The sequence below is a fragment of the Perna viridis genome, chromosome 6, assembly GCF_037379345.1.
Source record: "Perna viridis isolate PV_CMFRI_1.1 ecotype Kerala chromosome 6, ASM3737934v1, whole genome shotgun sequence".
In the NCBI taxonomy this organism is placed as follows: Eukaryota; Metazoa; Mollusca; class Bivalvia; order Mytilida; family Mytilidae; genus Perna; species Perna viridis.
Window position 1 is genome coordinate 39,987,138 of NC_142450.1, and position 14,103 is coordinate 40,001,240.

The window sequence follows — 14,103 nt, forward strand, 5'->3', positions numbered from 1 at the left end:
ACATTTGTAGACATGGCTAAAATGTACATTTACGACACACATATCAATATAAAATTTAGATGAAAAAGGAGTGATACAGTAAGAAAAAAAAACAGTTTTAAAAAATGCAGTCTGAATCCTTACCATAAGTATATAAAATTGAAATCTAATTAAATAATTGAAGATTTGTCATTTTTTAATGAAAAACAGAAATTTTCTTTTTATCATAAGCCATAAATTTCTTTTGTTGTCTCAATTAAGTTTTGAAGATTTTAAATGCATCTGTTTTTTATTATTATTATTGTTTGATATGTGGTAAGTTTTATAAATACTGTGTACAAGCATATTTTGTATCCAAAAACTAGATTTTGTATGTTTGCCTACATTCAAATGTCCAAAGAGTATATACATCTTATCCTTAAAAGCCTTTCAATATGTACATTTAAAATTGTTTCCGCGGTTTTCTTTGATTTTACCAACATGGCACAAATCATTGTTTGAAACTGTCCAAATGATAAGTAATTTCTTAACAAAAGGTAATTCATTTTTTTTTCAAAATCCCCATATCGTCAGACTTCAATATATTCTTCTAGACTTTATTTTCGATACAATTAAATTTTGAAAGAGTGTTGGTATGCTATTAGTGAGTATTAATGTTTCACAAATAAACATGTCTGAAATGGATTTCGATAATATTTTGAATTTTTTCGGGGAGGGGGGAGTATCAATGTTTATGATTTTTTTATTCCATAGCAAAGAAAATTGATATTGCTGTGCAATAAAGTAAACGTTTGAATTTTACGACTTTAAAAGGAAAACTGAAATATCCCAATTAAACTTTTGTTTTTTGTTTGTTTGTTTTGTTTTGTTTTGTTTTGTTTTGTTTTGTTTTTTCTTTTGTTTTGCTTTTGCTGTTTTGTGTAAATTGTGGGTAAATTTGATGCAGATCATAAAAAACTAAAAGTATTAATTGAATACTACTTAACAGAAGATTATGAGGAATTATGTACAGGTTTTGACTTTTACAAAATACAATGTCGGTTTGCACAATTTTTCGTTAGTCGTAAGTACAGGAAAACAGTATTATTAATCTTTGATTCAAAACCCGGAAAATGTCATAACTTCTTTGGTATCGTTTCAATGCCTTTTTAATATAAAAAGGGGACATCGAAGTTGGGCAATTAAATTGCTAACCTAGTCAATTACAGATTAGGGCTTATAATGAATTAGGATATTTTTTGCGACACCTTAAATGAGATGTACAAAGGCACTTTAAAATCATAGTGAAATCATAATGAAACTAAGGGTGAACAATGGACCTCTCAAGTGTATTGATTTACTATTCTCGTAACTACACTTTATATTACATATTTTTTTATCAGCAAGCTATTTGTATCAGATTCGTATATTTGAAATGCAACGAATTTTGTTGGTAATAAACGATGGAATTAATGCATGTTTTATACATTTTGTATCTAACATGTTCAATATTAATGATGATAACACGTGCCTAAACCATATCAAGGATGATGAAAAATGACATTTTTTTAGCATGTCATTGTTGGTGTTAAAACAGGATACAACAAAGTATCTCGGTATGTAATACCGTTTACCCAGTCTTCCCAAATTTTGTTTCAAGTAAGTACAGTTAATTATATTTCATATACACATTTCCTGTTAACTCGAGGTGGGGCTTGACTTCTACCTATATTTTAGTAGTAGGTGTGTAATCCTTTGCTTCCTGTTAATTTTAACTTGATTACTTTTTAACATATTTGCAACAAATAGCAGTTTAGATTAGAAACACATGCTGAGCAAAAGCGTTATCTATGAACTGTGGTACCATATTGTCGGCCTTTATAGGATTATTAAAATACCATATATTCATACTGCTTTTATGCTATCGTACATCGGGAAAATATTGCCTTTGTTCAATAGATAAGTATAACTGGATATTCTCAGGGTATTCCCTGCTTTTCCAAACTGGTTTTGACTTTTTCTAATTTTTGTAAGAATAGATTAAGCACAACCCAAATCACCGAATTTCCTTGTCATTTGTTTGAAATATTTTCATAAAAACAAAACGAAAATTTAACATGTATTAATATATTTAACTTTGAACTCTTATATTGCTTTTATAGGCCAAGTATGTTCACGTCTACGATGATTCAGATGGAAGGTATGCGGACTTACAAAAAACTATGTAAATCCAAGCGATTTTGACAAATTCAAAAGCGGGCAGCCATATTTTCAAAGCACCATCGGATCAGTAGACAGCCCACAGTCATTGAAATACAAACTTGCTACTACTGCATATTTCGTGGACAAAAACTTTTTCTCAAATTCACTGTTGAAGCTACAAGGAACATGTATAAACTTTCATATAGAGTACTTACCAACATGGAAAAATAACATTGCTAAAGCAATCGTAAGTTATGCACATTACAAAAGAAGTTCAAAACAACCTGCGGGTAACAGCAATATGTTTTAATGATTGAAAAATATATCTTTAATATTTGTTGTCACTTTAAATAATACTATAGTCTAATAATTATATTCATCACGAATATATCTGGTGATTTTTAAATGTACTATTTTAAATTCAATTTCATTCATTTAAGATGTCATCTTTTCAATGATTACGACTAGGGTTGTCAAATTACTTACCGCTCAAACGTTAGAATTTTGATTGTTTAACCGATATACTTTGTAAACAATGCAATTACTACCAAGAACTTACCCTACTGTTATTTAATTTAGTTTTATATATAAAGTACGCTTGTTAGTTAATTATGCTTTATATACTTGTCTGACAAATATAGCTGCAACATAAACGAATGAAATGAAGATGTGAATGCAAGTGTATACATGTTGGGGTCTTCTCATCGGTTCAAGTACTCGAACTTTAATTTTATCGCATACAGTTGATTACTGTCGACAACGTATTTGTCCAGTGTGGCAACATCCCTTCAGCACCTGCGTATGGAGAGTTGATATCACAATTCATGCGTTATGCCAGAGCTTGCCGAAACTACGCAGACTTTTTGTATCGCGCTAGAACTCTAACAAATAGGCTTCTGGGACAGGGATATGTTGCTACAAGATTTAAGTCATCACTACAGAAGTTTTGTGGTCGTCATTATGAACTCATAGATCGTTATGGTGTATTCATCTGCACGTTTTATGGCGGGTGTTTCTAGAAAAGCAGAGGACGCTTACCCTACTGGTGCACCTGGTTCATGCTCCCAGTTTTTAGTGGAGTCCGATTTGCTCATTTACTGTTGTTGCTTTGTATGTATTGCTTTAATTGCTTTATGTTCTTTTTGTGTTTGTCTGTTTTCCATGTCTGGTCTTTGTCATTCTTTTGATTTCCACTAGAATTTTGATTCCCTTGACTAATCTTGCATTTAATGCGTTTTTAACTGCACTTCCATTATAACAAATAATACCAAACTTAAATTGGAGGCATTTTCACTTATAATTACTACGTTCATTTAGGGTTGCAAAACATTGTTTACCTCAATTCAGACAACCAAGCCGTATAAACGATTTTTATTTAGACGGTTCGGGAACCATCAATACAACTTTTAATGTTGTTATAGCCTTGGGTCATATGACCTTTGCATGTATGCATTAGATGACGGCGTTTTGGAATTATATGATCTGTCTGAAATAGCAATAAAATAAAATGTGTAAATTCATAACATGTACGGTTAACCAAATAACCTTCTGGTATTTGATATTCGGTACTTCAGACGGTTCACAGCTTCCATCCCTAATTACGAGGAAACGACATTAAATGCAATGCATCGAGCAAAATTGCTATTCTTATACGATGTCCTGCATAACAATAACAACTTCATTAAGAGTTATATGACCAATCTAAGTCGCATTTGAAGTTAATGAAAAATGTAGTGAGATAAATGCAATTTCTTAATTATAAAACTATTCAGATTATTAAAATGCTTCCACTTATTGTGTGATTGTACCAATTTAATGCTATAAGGTCGTATTAAAAATTATCATTTAATACTTACTTCGCTTTCTCAGTTTCTGGGTGTTTTCGACAAAGCGCTTTTGATATATATAATACGGCAATTCTTAGCGATTTTGGTTTGGTTGACCATCTGTAGGAAGATAGAAATAAGTTTATTATGCCAAAAGAAGCTAAAGTGAAAGACTTTTGAAGTTAAGAAGTAGTTTGAAAAAAGAAAACTAGAAGTTCATATTTAAAAGCTTCTTGCTTTAAATCAAACAGTTTCAAGAAACTCTAGGGATAGATGCAAGCCACTACTGGTTTTTGATTATTTGCAAGGAAAAGGTATGTTCCGAAATTGTTATTTCTTTACCTAGGGATTGTTTTAGTTCTTTGAACGTGTGGCTTGCAATTATGTGTTGGCTTGCGTGAAATTGCTTTTTAAGTGTTTCAGAGACTAGCTGTCCCGGACGATATGTGGTCTGAAATTAGGCGTCTTGAGAACAATTTGCTCAGAGACTAGGTATCTCATAAACATGTGCTAAAAAACTAGGTGCTCAGGAAACGTGGGGTTGAGACGTGGTTTTATGGCTAAGTTTTAGATGCGTTTGTTATTTCATCTTGGTGTTTAATTTGCTTGGTATTTTGGATTTATTAAAAAATCAAGTTATCATATGTATCATAAATATTGAAACACATCAGATTATTTTGAAGAGGAAAAAAAGATACGAACGGCGTTTCATTTTGATATTTATAAGGGTAAAATATTTTAATGTAGTATTGTTTTCTTTCGTTGAATGTTTTGGACAATGTTAATTTTACAATCGTTGTACTCCAAAGAATGAGTGAATACATCGTTAATAAACCAACCAGAGCGCTGAGAGAGGGGGAGAACCTTTCTCGGACTTTTCCCCCGAAGCTGGTCCAAGCCTTTTTAAGTGTTTTGCTATGCCTTACTGGATCTTAAAATGACGATCTAGTAAGTGTCATTGACCAAACAGAAGTAGAAGACATGGAAATACGTTATCCACACTATTCAAAATTCATTGTAGTCTAAGCCATAAACATATATGTAGACGGTGGAGTCGTTCAACTGGTCCGAGATCTGGTGATTATTGACTTTCCTCTTGGTCGGAAATAATGTGGATGAAATTTCCAATTTTGTAGAATATGTCAAGAACAATCGAGCGAACATTAAGGGGCAAACGTCTATGTCACTACCCGAAACGATTGTTTGTGTGTATATCAGACGTTACAATATACAAAAAATGTATCACACTGTGATTATCTCAGACATGCCAGTAAACACGGAATCAGTATGGAGATTCTTCCCTTTAGTGTAATATGACGCATGCATTCTAGTTCTCCAGGACGCATTGGCTACACTCCGAACATGTTTTCCAAATTAACCAAGAACTGGCGAATAATCCGATCCAAAAGCCTTCCGTCGGAAGTGGACGTTAAATTCGAGGTCCCGTTTGCAGGAATTTTACACCAGTGCCCGTTAAAGATCCCTTCCATGAGCTTTGATCTGTTAGTGCTTATTTCAAGGCTTAATTGTGTAGTTTAATACCGGTTTCTATGCAAACATTGTCTAGATCTAGAAGTCTTTTTTAAAAATGCATGGCATGTCAAAAACCCAACGAATTCGCTTTTATGTCTAATCAAGTAGCCGTTACAAAACCAGTCTCAGTTTGTCATTTGATTCTTGCATTATTGAGATAAAAATCATATAGACTGTGAACAGTTTAAAATCTACAGTTACCAACTATGCGAATCAATCAAATGATAGTTTTTACGAATTATAGACTCAACTGCACAATTGCGGCCTTTAAGTACATAGGAGCCAATCCATTGTGGCAATCAAACGAGTGTTTCAAAACTAATAAAATAATCTATTCTATACAAACAGGGTAGAATTTACTTCCTAGAGAAATTGTTCTAAAAACTTGCATACCAGTTGTTAAAACCAGCCTCTGTGATAGAGACATTTACTGTTCTTGCCCAATCTTAAGCAAGACGGTTTCCCCTACTGCAATGAAACGCTGAAATGGCGTTTTAGACCACACCAACAAGGTGGTGAATTTGTTCAAAAGAGACTCGTGATTGTTTTGTTCTTAGCAAAGCTCTCTGTGGTGATTATGTAGGGGAATCAAGAGTTGTTCTCAGTACTCTAAAACACCAATCAGCCTCATCTCAAGACTCATCTACGATTTGCATTCCGGGCAAAAATTCTGGTCAATTAAGAGACATTATCACTAGAATTGAGAGAGACTTTAACACACTTAAAGGAGAACATCAAAAGAATGCAATCCAGGGACAAAGACAAGACATGGAAAACAGACATACACATCAAAGAACATAAAGTAACTAAAATCATACATACAAAGTAATAGAAACCATGATATGTGGTGGTAATGCAAAAAAAAAAAATTGTATATGGCTGTGACGTCATCAACTTTTTTCAATGATTTACTCGTTTATACTTTAATTAAATCATAAGGAATGACTGTTACATTTTTTGGTAAATTTGCAATAACCGTAGTGTGCGTGGTGCACACTTAAATTGTGTGCACCACGTGATTGATGTTATTCATTCATAGACCGAAAAAATAGAACAATCATTTCCATTACTCGACGAACCTAAATGTATTCCAAGGTTTAATAGAGAGTGAAAGTGGAATGTCGCAAAATATTAACTCGATTTCTTCTGCTAATAATGTAAATGCAATGCATGCAAAGTATTGCAATGACTCTCTACATTATTTCATTATATTACATATGATATTTTTTTTAAAAAACACATTACTCTGTTTTATCATAGAATGAACTGAATACGTTCGTAGCATTCTCAAAGCTTTGCTTATGCTAATCAATAGAGTATTGTTTGGTTGTGGTCGGTCTTTGCGATTAGAAAACGATTTTATATCCTATATACATGGTCAGGAAGGAAATGAGAGAGACTCATCAACAACCAGATCGAAGCACAATAAATGACTGGCAAGTTTTGTTACGATGTAGAGTAAGCATACGTGGTTTATAATTAAATTAATGAAATGTGATTTTATCACAAATACGTCGACTAATTTATCTTTGAATTTGTATATTCTTCAGGAAACCATCAGTGATACTTTTCAACAAAATTAAAGCACATCTGGTGAACGATAACTCGTTTTGATTTTTTTCTTCTCAATAATGAGGCTCATAAAACAAAACACACAAAAGGAAGATAAATGATTATGATTACATGTAATTGTAATGATATGATTTTATATCAGATCCTTTGACAAAGATACGTGTGACATGGCCACGAGGTACATACGGTTTAATTTAGCCAAAAGTCGGATGCCCAACATCAAATAGTTTCCAAGAGGGATATAGGAAATTATATACTGAGGATAACAACAACTGCAATAAGTGGTCTAAAGAAATGCACTTTTATGGTAAGTTGTTTATTTTCAAATATAAACTGTTGTTGGGTAAGTCGACGGGCATAGACGTCAGGGCTAATATTGGCATTCGCTATAAAAGCTTCTAGATATTACATTTTTCGAAGGTTTGTATCATTTGATATGAGGCCGGTACAACCTGTAAGAGGATGAAATTAAATATATAGATATTTCTTAACTTTTACAGTCTTTTCAGTAACTACAGGCTTTTTTCTTCATAATTTGTCCAAATTCAGGAAGGGAGTAATGACTATAAATATTTTATTTGTTTGTTTTTTGTTTTGTTTTTTTTGTTTCTGTTTTTTGTTTTTTTGTTTTGTTTTGTTTTGTTTTTTTTTAAGATATGAAACCAGTAAAGATCCTCTCGATGCTTCTAAGGTCGTAGGGAAAATTTTCAAAAATGGGTTATGTGCATGAAATCGTAACTGGAAATACGTGAACTAAAACGATACAAATAAAACACAGACATACGTTTATAATGGATAAGTAGTATACTGGTATGTTATACCCAACGACCAATAAATATGCATATCGACCACCATTTCATACCGAAATCGAAGTATTAGTCAGATTTTATATGATAAAAAAATTTCAAACTAAAATAAGAAATTTTTAATGTACAATTAACTCCAGAACAACAGCTTTATTCCATGACAACCAACATATTAATCATTGGCAACATTTCATACCGTTACATCCAGGTTAATTGAAATCATGTTATTTTTTTATACCTTTATGAAGAATTAAAAAAAAACAATCTATACAAAATAAGTAAATAGATAGCTTATTTCTTTTTAAATATCAATCTCGCTTTCTGTATATATAGTAGATTATGATTAATCTTCTGGTAGTTTCATCACTGGAGATTTGAATATAATTGAGAATGAACTCAAAGGTAAGGTAGTTTCTCATGGGCCACATTTCAGAGAACCAAAACGCCTCATTTGGAAACTTAATTTCAAAACCATTATGGATGCTGTTGAAGATTATGCCAGATCATGGATAAAGAGAGAAAGGACCAATAACTTGAAATAGAGTCTTGTCAGATTGGATACGTGTCATCCGATCGTTGGTACGGAATCGTATTGACACTCTCCCGAAATGTGTCAATTAAAGACGTAAGTCAGTATTCAACGTTCGTGAGGTACTTGAATGCCTTTCCTCACTACATGAGAAATATGTAATCGTCCCTGCAGACAAAGCTTCAAACAACATTGTATTTGTTTGTAAAGCGCATTACCCCATTGCCTTATTAAGGAATTGGACATTGATAGTAACATTCCAGGTAACGTAACATACAAATGTTCTACTTTTGACAAAGATGAAGTCCTTAATAACCACAAGTCGTTCATGTCTTCTCTCAACATCGAAACAAAATGAAGGATGGACAACAAGTTTGTTGCAATACCTCCTATTCTCGTAGTGACATTAATCATATGTGGATACTTAAAAATTCTAAAGATTAACTTCAAAACCTAAAATCTCGCACCGTTTCAGAAATTAATTCTGTCCAAACCTTTGACTTCTCAACTCTTGACACTGCATTACCACATGATAAATTGAAATCTCATTTGAAAGGACTTATTCGTGAATCTTTTGGTATTTCAAAAAAGCAGGTTTGCGATATGCTAGATTTCCTCATTGATAAAATATATATGTTACATTTAGAGGAGCTATTTTTCAACAACGAAGTGGCATTCCACTAATTGTGGGCCTCTTCTAGCTGATTTGTTTTTATATTGATACGAGACTAAATTTCTCCAGAATCTCGTAAAGAATAAAAAATTTAAAGATGCTAAATCCTTTAACTTTAAATAGAGATATTTATGACGTATTGCCCATCAACAACCCTTCTTTTGGTAAATGGTTACCGTCAATATATCCACAAGATCTCGAGATAAAGGAGACTACAGAAACAGCTTGTTCTACATCTTTTTTGGACCTCCATCTTGCATTTGACAACAGTGGTCATCTCAGCACTAAGATTTATGATAAACGAGACGACTTTGATTTTAATATCATAAATTTTCCTTACCTGTGCAGCAATGTCGCTTCAACTTCTTCATAAGGTGTTTATATTTCATAATTGATTCACTACGCTAACTAAAGCAAGTACTAACTGCTCTGATTTTTATGAACACCATAAATATGTGCGTAACAGACTCCTGAATCAGGGGTATGAGGAAATGCGCCTTAAAGGTCTCTTACCAAATTCTTTTTAGATATCTGTCCTTGGTTGTAAAATACTCAATTTCTTCTGAAATAATGAGCAATGATTGTTTTCTTGTAAATTGTTCTTTGTGTTGATGTGACCGTTGATTACCGATTATGACTACAGCATGCAAATGCTAATCACCAGTGGTATATTCACGCCACAATGGAAGAGGGAGATTTACTCCAACATTTTGTTTGAAATACCTGTACCAAGTCAGGACCGTTGCGGTACCATCTTCTCCAGTGGTTAAATATCTCTTTTGACAGATTTACTTTGGAATTGACTTGATTATGAATCGTATTAGTGCTCTATAATTTTGTTGTTATATATAAGTGACTGAAAAAGGGCCACACTAACCAATACTTTCGGTACGAAAACACATGAAAGGTATATGATAGCACCGACTTTTACATTTCATGAATAATTGAGGCCTTTGAATACTTCTACCACCCACGTCATTTACTAAATTTCTTTGCTCGTCAAATACTTCAGTATCCCATTAGGTATCATGACACTGATTATCAATTGCATTGAATAGGTTAAACATTCAGTAAATGCGGTATTGATGTGTGAACTTACATCAACACTAAAGTTATTTTTAAGAGGTCTCGAACTTCTCTTTCAAACTAAAGTGAGTTGCACGCATCTATGGCCAGTTAAACGATCGCCAATCGCGGAACATACCATGAAAAAAGTTCACAAATGTAAATACGGGAGAGTATGCAAATTGGCACACAAATGTAGCAAAAGCAATGGACCTTACGCGTACATAAATTTTAGATTCAAATATATAGGAGTGAACAAAAGCAAGTCACAACAATTCGGTACATATAGGGTTTATTGTTTTAAATGTTTTCAAATATATGTTTGTGTTTTGTTTAATATGCACTATTTGTAAATAATAACTGAATAGAATTCAGGAAATGGCCAATTATATGCCTTGGGTCAATCAGGGTCTTCCACGTTAAAAGGGCACTTTTTAATTATCCTGACCCCAAAAAGGCTAATTAACGGATTATAACATGGATTCAAGTTTAATTACTCGGGCCCCTCTGCTTCCTATGGATATTGAAACTTTCCGACATTACGAATATCGCCAATTTCACTTAGGCCAAAAAAAATCGAGTTCGGATTGTAGGCTTATTCACAACCTTTCCTACCCTCCAAACTATTCGGTAAACGATTTCGACGACCGATCTTATTGTTTAGTAGAGTATTCTTGCACAGACGATGCCATTCATATGATACAAAACCTAGGTCCTAGGACCCTGCATGCAAAATTGCGACAGCATTCAGACTACTTAGATTAGCCCCAAGTGGTCGGTCGCAGACCAGAAAGTCTTTCCAATAGAATAAGTTTGAACTCTTAAACAATATATCGCAAGTTCAACAGGAACTGACAACAAAATGACACGGCGTCATAACGTTAGAACTAAAAAAAAACAATAGAAATTGCACTTCTTGAAATATATAAAATGTATGTTCTCTTTGCATTAAAATAAATAATCATAGCAACAGCATATTGATATGTTCTGCAATAATTAAAATGTTCATGGATATACACGGGGGGAGATATTGCAGGGCGTGTATAAACACGCCCTCGTGGCGAAATCTGGCAAGGTATTGGGTCATGATTTCCAGTATTGTACGTCGAATCAAATCAAAATTTGCCAACCATGAGTGCTCGGTTCTTTTCTGTAACCAGTTTGGGCTTCCCTAAATATTTATATATAAACAGATATTACGTTATAAAAATATTGCTGTCAATTTGCTGACATTAATTTTGCTGCACTCCTTTGATTACTGCACCAAGGGGGATGCGACCTGGCGTAAGTGGGTCTCGTTACCTTTATTTCTCTTTTGCCGTTTTGCCTACCAAGAGGAAACAGCATCCATTGATACCAATGGTGCTCAGACTTGCCCTATGTTGCATCGGTATTTCTGGATATCTTGAAGGGTTCCGTCAAAACAACATTATACTGCGACCATTTCACCCAGCCTCTATTAGTAACCCATATTGAACGAGGTCTTTCATTAATGTAAGGTTTTGAAAAAATATATACTTTTTACAGGAAAAAACTGTTGTATTTGCTTGTTTAAGTGTCTCAATATGGCTTTATTTCCACAAATTGTCAAAATTTTTCTGCAGTGACATACCTATATAGTGGAACCTAATGGTACTCCCGACGGTACACAAGCAGGAATCAGATAAAATCAGAGGCATTTTTCCTAAGCCATGTGGAAATCCGATTCGATCATTTTTCGATACATTTCTATGTCCGACTTTATCGGAACTTCCGGGTGCCATTTTGCTAATATATGGGAGTATGTTCATCCAAAATAGTTTATATGAAATTGGCTATGGTAGAACATTATAGGGGTATCATTAATATATAGACAATGCAACAACTAAATATACAAGGAACAAATAAAGGGTGATGTAACATAAAATTAGTTAGAATGACTTCGGAGACTCAGATACATTAACATACCGCTTTAACACAACTGGTCAAAATATATTTATCCTTTGAAACAAAGTTTATATGATAACCAATTAAGTATACCATTAAGTGCTTCTTAAGCAATTTCCCTCGATATAAAATGCATAATCGAACACATAAGGTACCGACGAAATTGTGAATAAAAACAAATACACACATGAGTAGCGATACTCTAATTATACAAGTACCAGTTTCCGTAGGCATGCAGAAAACAGTTACTACTTTTTGCAATATATAATAAAAGATAAATACTGATTTAACATTTTCATTTCATTACCAATGAATAGCTAGTTAACAACAACCACGATGCAAAATATATATATTTATTACAGCCATAGTAATAGTGCAATATATATATATATGAGAATCTGAAATAGGTCAGCATGACAAATTCTATAGAGTGGTATTATAGAGTGGTATTACGGTCCAATTGTAAATGTTGAGGTTTTGTATGTTTATTGGTGTTAAAACGTTTGACACCATCATGCAGTTAAACCGCACCTCACTTTTCATCCTTTTATTTTTATACAATTAGTCTAGAAAACAAATTAGGAAAATGGCAGACTTTTCTTGTCCCTTTTTAAGAACACAATGTAGTTTACACGATTTTTACATATAGATATTTAAGTAGCAGTCTTTACAAAAATCAGACAGAAGTTGATTCATATATGTCAAAAACCCACCAGTTTAATTTCTTGTTCAGAAACGGTTATTGATCATGTTTCTTAGTTTTTCATTTGGTTGTTGTGCTTTTGAGATAAAAACTATATAAATTGTGCATGAAATTGTGACTTTGCAAGAGTTATCGTTCTTGATTTGATTTCAGTTGGTTGATTTTAATGGTAGATAAAAGTATGTTTTCTAAACAACTGCAGATCTGAATGCAAAAATGTTATGTGAAAGTATAGCATATATAGACTGAAAAAGCTTTGTTTGTTCGGTGGGTTTTTATACACCATGTATCACTTTACAATTTAAATTTTCTCTTTTGTGATAAATTTCTCAATTAGAGAAAAGAAATAAAAAGTGTAATTGTATAACACATAAAACTCAATGACGATCATAATGTGTTACAAGTACCAAATACAAAAGTACAAATTATATTTATATTGTAAATTATGGTAAAGTGCACACGTATTTTAAGGCATAACCTCTCGTCAGCACCATAACCACAAAATACATAGAAAGATATAAACAAATGGTATAAACAAGTTCTTAAAACCAGAATAAAAATCGTAATAGGCCAACAACTTCAGCTTCGAGAAGTATTACCAATTGTAATACGGGAAAGTAAAGAAGCCACATTGTTTTTGATTTTATAGTCCTATAAATTTCGATAAATAATCAATGATACATACAAATGAGCAAAAATCATATTCGAAAGACTTCATATAAAAATGGTATAATGAAAACAAGAAATGTTTGGAAAGAAGTGCTCCAAAAAATTCATTTTGAATGTGCAAATTAAATTTAAAACTACATGCAGTTTATCATCATACTTTTTAACTGACAGGCCATTGTCCAGAGGATTGATATATAAATCAACAGTATAGCTGGTATCAAGAATATCCGAATTGAAAAAAAATGTCCTTCATTGGTACTAGCTTGTCACATAGGTTGTGTATTCCTCTTAGATCAACCTTCATTGTTTTAAGTTCTTTTATTGCTCTAGGAACTTTGTTTTGTTCCTTAATTTGCAGTGTTATCTCTCTTTTTATGTGGGAAGTTTAAGCTTTAAATTCAAGAAGTTTATCTTATTAAGTTACAATGAAGTAAACTGACATAATAAGCGAGATCATGTTTAGATTTGCTGCATGTAGTTTATGCCGACCTTAAGAAAATTACCTGTACCAAGCAACACAGGTCAAATCAGATAAGCAATTCACGAACTACTTGTATCAATGGTATGACACTTATATTTGATTTTTTGTTTAAATTTAATTAAAAAAAGACAATAATTTTTATTTAATATGTTCACAAGAA